The sequence below is a fragment of the Mus caroli genome, chromosome 7, assembly GCF_900094665.2.
Source record: "Mus caroli chromosome 7, CAROLI_EIJ_v1.1, whole genome shotgun sequence".
Classification (NCBI taxonomy): Eukaryota; Metazoa; Chordata; class Mammalia; order Rodentia; family Muridae; genus Mus; species Mus caroli.
In genome coordinates this window covers 80,720,852-80,729,028 of record NC_034576.1, presented here as the reverse complement: position 1 = coordinate 80,729,028, position 8,177 = coordinate 80,720,852, and the positions used below count along the sequence as shown (strand labels likewise).

The following is an 8,177-nucleotide window of genomic DNA, read 5'->3' as shown; positions in this document are numbered from 1 at the left end:
TCCTCAAGGAAACCTATGGTATACACAAAGAACCATTGTGTATAAATGTAACTATACACTAGATAGGGATCAAAGGTAATTCATCTCAGGTAAATTGATGACTCCTAAGAAAAGAAACCAACAATGGAGTGAACATATTTGAAGATATAATAAAAGAAAATTATGCTTACATTAGGAAGAAATGAACTTATATGGTGAAAGGTTAAACTATGTTTTAAGAAATGCAGTGACATTTTCTGCATCAAACATAATAAAGCATTCATAAGTAAAGAAGGAAGAAGAAATAAATAACAAGAAAGTATCCATCTAGCCATTCATCCACTCACCAATCCATTGCTCTAACTATCATTGTCCTCTGACTTGGAAAGTTAGTAGAGTCGCAAGTGTGGGATGTGTATAGGCTTTGGTACTTCACAGAATTAGAAATGCATTGCACCTGTTCTTTAGCTGGAGTCTTGGTAGGCAAGTCCCATACAGCTAAGCTGTGATTTCCTGACCAAGAAAAAGTGAACACTGACACCTACCAGGCAAGGTTGATTTGAGTTTATGATGTTGACTAGAATTGTATCTAACATTGGACAGTCTAACATTCTGGAATCTTTAATATGTCATTGTTGGTCATCCTTGCCTACTGACCCATCTGTTCATCTATCCATTCACCCAACCACCCATGCATCCATCCATCAACCCATCCATTCAATAGTCTATTTATACACCTATCCATCTGTCTTTTCATCGAAGATGTTTTTAATAGGAAAAATGCTTCCTAACAGCTACTAACATCTTAGTGTAAAAAGATACAGATCCTGTTTGGCAGAAGTAATAGACCAAGAAGGGTGGGGAAAAGAGGCAGGAAAGCTTCAGGACAGGAGACACAGGGATTTCTGCTTAGAAGCCCACACAATGATTTATTAACTGTTCATGTGAGAGCAAATTTCTAGGTCATTGCCTGGATCCTCAGTTCTTGGTTGGCCTGTCAGAGTAACGGGATTGCTCTGAGATCATAGAAGAATGTGGTGTGTTAATCTTCCCTCCTCTTTCCTCTCCTGCTTCTGTTCTGACTCCCACCCTTAAGTGCTCCAGCTCTTTATCATGGCTTTGAAATCAAGAACGACACTTTGGAATTCAATTAACCATACAGTTGCCATGGCAACCAAAACATATAAACTTGAATGATTTATACACACAGAAGACACTTGAGAAAAGAATAAATTTAATTCCACAGTTGGGAATGAAACAGTTTGTCAAGTAAGAAAATTGTCTCCTTTTCTACCCAGTGATGGGCCTCCAGGTCTTAATGTGAGGGGGGTGAGTGCTGAGGTGGAGGGAGGAAGGCAACTCCTGCACAACTTACACTCATACTCACATCAGAGGTCAACATGCTGCAGGTTGTGTAGATCGCTCAGTTCTTCTCAGGAATCCCCAGTGCCCAGAGGCCTGGCAACTCCAGGTATTATACCCATGAATTATAGCAATGCCTCCCTGTAAGATGTGTGTGCTCCTCTTCCTTACATAATACCTTGGTTTTTGTGCATTCATAGGTACAAATATGAGATTACTTTAATGATAAAGTGAGGAATTGAGGGGATAGATATGCTTTAAAAGCATGCATGCACGAGAGAGAGAGAGAGAGAGAGAGAGAGAGAGAGAGAGAGAGCGCATTCAGATGAGCAATTTGTAATTTCTGTCTCACTCCAGTACTCTCCCAATGTACACTACAAGTCCAGCGGAACCCATTGTACTGTGCCCTGTGTGCCCTGACATTGTTAACGTGGCTCAGTATGTACTGGGAACGTGTTAAGAGTTACAGTCCTTTATGTCTTCCATAAGAGAATGCTCAGTCTTTATTGGAAATGTGTGTAAAAGGGGAAACAGAAACAACCTTGAAATACTTTTACTTTTCATCTCATATCCATAGTTAACCATAATCTTTCTTTATAATCACCAAGAAGAGTTTCCAGATTATCTTTCAGTGTAATTACTTACAAAACATAGACAACTAATAATAGAGAAACTTACTCAAACATGACAAAAAACCACTATGTATAATTTCAAAAAAAGGTATATTGAAGTTATGGTGTCTTCAAAACCCACATGAGTTATCTTACATCCCACGTGGAGACTGTTGAGTTGGATGGATCTTCATTGCTTCAGGTATTGGATCGTACAAATGGGACTCACAAAGCAGAGTAAGTTTATTGAACTTATAGCATGAGACTTTGAATGTCAACATGGGAGATTATGGTGAGGTTTGATATAATGTGCTCTGTAGTATGAGGCTGGAAAGGAATAGAGGAAACACACACTCACACACACAAATACACACACACACACACACACATGCACACACAGATATACATGCAAGCATGCACATATATGTGCAAGCATGCACATATACATGCATACATGCATACATACAAATATGCTTTAACTAATTCAAATGAGTTACATGCAAACTATATAACTTTGTGTATATATTAGTTTTTATTGATTGATTGTGTATATGTGTGTGTGTGTGTGTGTGTGTATGTGTGTGTGTGTGTGCTAGGAATCAAACCCAGGGACCAGTGGTTGCTAGCCAAATGTTCTACCACTGAGATCCATTCCTAGCCTCCATTTGTGTGTAAATGTGGAGGTGCTTGGGGTTTCAGAGCCCAACACATTTTACCACTGTCTTCTCATTGGAAATGACTTATTCCTGGCTTGGAGGAAGATTTTGAATAAGGCTAGAGAGAACAAGGATGGAAGAGACACAGCAGATGTATGGAACAACCCCATCTCCTCACAATTGAGGGGACCCTCAATGAACAGTTAGTGAGACAAACACTAGTTGCAATCTTTATTTTATTTTTGTAGTTTGGTGATGAAATACATGTAACATATACTATTATAACTATTAAGCATTTAATTTGGTGATTTGGTGACATTAAATCCACAATTTTATGAAAGTATCACCACTATCCGTTTCCAGAACTTTCTTATCACCACAGACAAGAACCCCATGCTCAATATCGTTCATTTCCACCTCTTGATGCAGCCCTTGGTTACCATTGATCTCTTACTCTATAGATTTGACTATTATAGACATTCATATAAATTAAATTAGGAAAAATGTCTTTAGTGAGGTTTATTTTGCACAGTATTTTCAATGCTTATCTGGTTTCTTGCATGGGCCACCACATCATTTCTTTATGTCTGAAAAGATTCTCTTGTATGGAAAGAATATTTGTAGATCATACATCTAGTTTCCAAACCTATCAGCATGTACAGGAATCACAGTGTGGTGGAGACTCCGAGTCGGACATCTCAGCTCAGTCACTGTCTCAGGTACACACTTCTCTTGAGGATTTGAGCAAGTTCCTCAAAATCGTTGACCTATACACATTTTACTCATGAAGTGAAGATAGTGGTCATTATCAAGGACACATGGTCAAGTAATAGATACTAAATTTGAATGTTCTATGTGTGCAAGTAGTGTCTTAATTCACTTCTTCAGAAACTAGCAGGACGTTTACCTCTTCATCTCTAAGCTCTTCATAAACATTCTTAAAATAACTACCATTGAGATAAAATGTTTTGAGTAGTGTAGGTCAGATCCAACCTTGGTTAAGGCCATTATGCCGGTCCCAGGAACATTTCCCAGTCCACAAAAGCTGCTGTATTCTTCATAAATCTACTAGGTTGCACCTTTTCCTTTCTGTATATTGATAACTGTAGCTTCTTGAACCCTCAATAGATGATAGTATATAGGTTTCTGTAAGGGCTCAGGGTGACAGTGCCAGCTTAGGTTTTGCTAAAATAGACAGTGCACACTTTGCCATGGAGGTCTGTCTCTTGTTGCTATATATTAAGCCATTTCAAGGGTGAAACCCTTTGGCCGGGTTGAAGGCAGTTACTCCTGTCCACGTGATAGTCTATCATCCTTCAGCTTTCATCACTTCCCATATGGCGGTTCATAGCACATCTTTTGACTGTGGGTGCAAGGGAGAGCTCAGAAAGAGTGATACTTCCAGACTCGCGATACATTGAATGACTGACTGCCCAGGCTTGGCCAGACCCTGCCTATCTACAGATTATCTCTGTTGTTCTGCTCTGGTTTTATTTCCAAATAGTTGCATTAGTGTAGGTTTTCTTGTTTTGGCCTATTGACCATTATTTGGCTAATTTCAAGTGATTTAGCTTTTTCTAGTACTATGTTCCTCAAAGCCATCTAAGACCAAATCTACTCCTCAGGGAAGAGCGTGCTGGTTGTTGTATAAGTAACAAAAACAGCTGTGACTCTTGGTTCAGTATTTGACATATAGTCCTAGGCACTCCTACAATACAGTCTTTAACAAAACTAGTCTCTCTTGAACCCCTGGCAATAGGATTGTTTGCATTATACCAAGAAAGTTGGAAAGCACATAAATCCACATTCAGTGCACACCCAAGGCAGATGTCAAGGGTTTCATGCCATGAGACCTGAAGTCCTTATGAGATTGTCTGAGACAAAGATGCACATCAGCAGGGCCTACAGTTATTCCATGTGTGCCAAATGTGTCTGAAACAGAATTAGTGGACTTTATTTATTGAAGAGCAGGGAATCGTTGTGAAAGTGTTGAAGGCACAAGCACAGAGTCAGAAAGCAGACTAAATATGCAACTATGCAGCTTTTTAAGAGTAATAAAAATGATGGTTTGAGAGAATAATTGTGATGAAATATGTTTCTCAGATATGTGGAGAGCTGGAAGGAGGATGAGCTGCCAAGAAAGGCTGTTGTGGTTCCAGGTACTGGGAGAAGAGACAGCCCACTAGACACAGCTACCTTGGTGGACAAGCAATGAAAAAGAGGTGATAAAGGGATCACATTCAGCAACCAGTTGATCCAGCAGGATGGGAGAGTGTAATATGAAGAAACCCACTGGGCCCAGGGGTGCCCAGAATGTTGGCAAAGCATTGTTTCTGAATATGTCTATAAGAATGGTTCTGGAAAAAAATTTGAACCAGCAAATTTTAAATAAGCAAGGCTTATTTAAAATTTAAATAAGCCTTGCTTATTTAAAATTTGTATAAAAACCTACCTCCACATCCTGCGGGCAGATGAGGCTGTTAATAGAGCCAAATGGAATGAAAGAGTAAATTCACTCTCTTATTTCCTCTGCGGGATCTTAGGCCCCATTCTTTTCCAGATATTTTATGTGAGAGGTCATGTTCTTTGGCCTTCATTCTCCAGGATGTGTACCAGACTCCTTGACATCTGGCTTCCCAGGTTCAGAGTCATCAGAACTTAAACTGGGCTCTCCTCCCTATTCCCAGCACTCTTTAGCATACAAATGGCCAGACGCATCTCAACCTCCACAGTTGCGTGTTCCAACTCCCCCAATTAATCTATTCTTAGTTTTCCCTGCCTGTCTTATTGATTTTACTTCCCCCTTGGAATTTTAAGTAATCCATTTGCTCAGCAATCCAAACAGTCCATGAACCCGGGGCCCCAGACACACCTGGACTTGACCGAGCTTGTGAACAAAGCACTGGTTGTAGGGAATGGTTGTCTGGTAGAGCAGTCAAGGCTTAGGTCTAGAGGATGCCATTACCAGGCAGAAGTGAAATGTCTGAGTCTGGACTATTAGAGAACAAGTAGGAAAAAAAAAAACTTGTTCCAGGAAAGGTGGTGCTTTTGCTTGGGCTCCTTTGGGACTCTCTCAGACCCTCCTATTCTGAGGTCAAGGTGCTAATTAGTTGTTTGGGGGGTTTGTTTGTTTGTTTGTTTGTTTTTATCAACTTGATAGAAGTTAGAGACATAGAGGAACAGAGACCATCACTTAAGGAATGGCTTCCATCAGATTGGCCTGTACATGAGTCTGTGATTTATTTTCTTTATCGAAAATTGATTGAGAAGGTCCTAGCCTGTTTGGATGGTAGAATCTCTTGAGAAGGTAGGCCTGGGTTTTATTTATTTATTTTTTAAAAGGGGAGTTGAGCAAAGCCATGGGATGCAAACAAGGAAGCAGCATTCTTTATGATTTCTGCCTTAGTTTTTGCCTTCAAGTTTATGCGTTGAGTTCCTGCTCTGAGTTCTCTCAGTAATGGATAGTTACTGAAAGCATATGATGAAAAAAAAAAAACCTTTTCCTCCCCATAGCTGCTTTTGGTCATGGTCTTTATCATAGAAATAGAGAAATATAGCTAATAGGGTCAAGTTGAAAGTAACCACCAGGGTGGTGCTTAGACTGAATGTATCTCAAAAGATCATCTGTCTAAGATGGCACAAACTCAAAAGTTAGGGATGATGTAGCACTTGTCCAAGAACTGACAGTTCCACTTTTGTTATCCATCCATCTACTCATCCATATATGCATCCATCTGTCCATCCATCCATCCATCTGTCCATCTACCCATCTGTCTTCCACTCCCCTAGGTCTTTCTGAGCTCCCTTTCTTTGTGCTAGGCTTGAGCTAAAATTTCTTGTGACTTTATGCAGTCACTGGGATCATGACAAAACAAGATCACACTGCCTGTTCCACAGGGGCCTTGCTACAATCCTATTCTCTGCTCTACATCAGGCACCTTGAGAGCACAGCCAGGTGTTAATAATAATTTTATTTCTGACAACGGAACACACAAAATGGTCAGTTAGTATTTGCTGAAATTAAACAGCTTACTTAGCTCAATTCCTTTTCATCAGAATCCTACTCTGATCAATTCTAATCCAATTTCAAAGCAGCATTCTCAGGCACATTTATTTAAAATTCTAAAACTGAGAGTGATATTATCCAATAAATATTGGATAAGTATCTTATTTTACACATTTTTTCCAATTTAATATAAATATAGTATTTATAAAACATTCAATTATATATATATCATATTATGTTCACACACTAATTTGTAATATAATATATATACAACAAAAATTCAGATCCAAACTTCCTTATAAGGTCAGGAAGAGGCCTATAAGAAATATAGGTGTGGGACATTTTATTTATTGATTTTTAGATTTTATTTAAAATATTTTTAATATATATCAATGATATAATGCTTTGACAAACAGAGAGAAATGATTACTATAATCTAGTAGGCTGATGTATCCTTCATGTCAGGTAGTTATCTTCCTTTATTCCTTTTATTGACTTTTGGTAAGACTACATAAAATCTATCCTCATAAGGAAATGTCCAATATGTGATAAGATATCATTAAGTACATTACCCAGGTGGTGCATGGAGGCTCTTTCTGTAACCTCTGTTCTTTCTTTATTTTTCAGATACCTATAAGTGAGGCCAGACAGACAGTGTTTGTATTTTTCTATCTGGCTTTTGGAAATCCTCATGTCCTCCACATTCTATGTTGTTACAAAGGGCAGGGTTTCTTTGTTAAAGCCTTACTACCGTTCCTCTGTGTTAGCACTATGATGTGTTTACTCATCCACCTGTTGACAGAGCATTCAGTTGTTCCTGTATCTGGTTCCGGTGAGCTATGCTGTGATGAACATGGGAGGGCAGATGTGTTTAAGAGGGTTTTCAGTTTCACTGAGTTCATGTCAGGAGCAGAGTAGCTGAATCACGTAGCAGTTCTGTGTTTTCAAATATTTTTAGGACCTGTCATATTGTTTTTCTTGGCTGTCATGCCAGATTTCCTTCTTTATCACCAATAATGTGCAAGAACTGTTCTCTCTCAACGCGTCCTCCCCAACCCTGGATAACCTTCCCAAACATGAGGATGTGTTTCCTTGTAATCTCTCTTGTATAAAAGCTATATGAGCACCTTTGCATACATATTTATATACTTGGTGTTAAAGAGCTTCTATTTTTTCCATCAGTTCTGGGGATCAAATTAAAACATGCTAAGCAAATGTACCACCTGGGCTATACTGGACCCTAATTTTAAAGGAAAGGAGTTATTAATGTTTTTCTTTTACTGACTTGTGTGAAGTCCCTTTATATTTTTGACACTAACTCCTTTCTGGATGTATGGCTTGTGAGCATTTCCCCCAATCCATAGGCTGCCTTTGCTGTTCCTTTCTCCAGTTGGTTTTGTTTGTTGTCACTTGTGCTTTTGGTTTCACTGGCAATGGCAAGGTCAGGGGCCTTTTCTGTATCTTTGAATTTTAAATGTTATGGTGGTTCAGAGTTTAGTTGAAGGCTATTAGAAATGTACAGGAACACTAAGATAATACTACTGTGCCATGCAGGGCTTCTGG

At 39.0% G+C, this 8,177-nt stretch overlaps 1 pseudogene; it reads left to right on the top strand.

Annotated features, from left to right (window-relative positions):
* The first annotated feature begins 4,284 nt into the window (after positions 1–4,284).
* Positions 4,285–4,633, top strand: LOC110297967 (annotated as a pseudogene).
* Positions 4,634–8,177: the final 3,544 nt, after the last annotated feature.